We start from the raw sequence: 697 nt of genomic DNA, 5'->3' as shown, positions 1-697 counted from the left end.
TCACCGGGCACCCGGTGTAGCCGGCCCAAGCCAGCTCGCGGCTTCGGACTCCTCAGACCTCCGCAGCCACCCTGGAAACCGAGCGGGAAGGCCTTTGCTCCCCTCGCCAAGAAAGCGCTAGGTTTCCAGCGCAGGCTCCCAGCCTCGGAGCTGGGGCGCCGCCGGATGCCAGGCCGGAGGACGCTGCCCAGTCCCCACTCGCCCGGCCCTACTGCAGGCTGGAAATCCTGCACCCAGCGGACCCTCCCGCAGCCGCGTTACTGAGCCATCCCAGCGCAGGGACTCCCAGCTGCCGCCGCGGCCGGGCGGCCCCCTGCAGCCCCTGCCCTGCTAGTCTGAGGCGAGTTTCGGAGAAAGCGGGGACACCTGCATCCCCCCCACACCTCATTTCTCTCCCATCTCCATCTAGGGGGATCAAAAGCAAGCCGGCGAAACCCCTGGGGAGAGGCCACCGCCTGGGCGGCTGGCGGGCCCGGGCCTCATATTTTACCCTAACCCCCATCCCTAGGTCTCCCTACCTCTAGCCCCACTCCTCACCCCCCGCAACCCCCACCATCAATAATTTAGGCCCCGGGAGAACTCGCGTTACCGGTATGAAAAGGCGGCAGCTGCCGGGAGATTAAAGATGAATAATTCAGCCTGGCCGGGCTCCGGGCCCGGCCCCCCGGCCGCAGTCTAAGGGGGGGGGGGTGGCAGG

The 697-nt window shown here is 67.7% G+C and overlaps 1 protein-coding gene across 1 annotated transcript in view; it reads right to left on the bottom strand.

Moving 5' to 3' along the window:
- Positions 1–697, bottom strand: part of PAX2 (paired box 2) — a 103038-nt gene that overhangs the window by 100500 nt on the left and 1841 nt on the right. The gene's annotated exons all lie outside the window — the stretch shown is intronic.

This window comes from Tupaia chinensis, unplaced genomic scaffold (genome assembly GCF_000334495.1).
Source record: "Tupaia chinensis unplaced genomic scaffold, TupChi_1.0 Scaffold000539_1, whole genome shotgun sequence".
NCBI lineage: Eukaryota > Metazoa > Chordata > Mammalia > Scandentia > Tupaiidae > Tupaia > Tupaia belangeri.
Note: the sequence above shows the minus strand (reverse complement) of the source record. Positions and strands in the feature narration are given on the sequence as shown.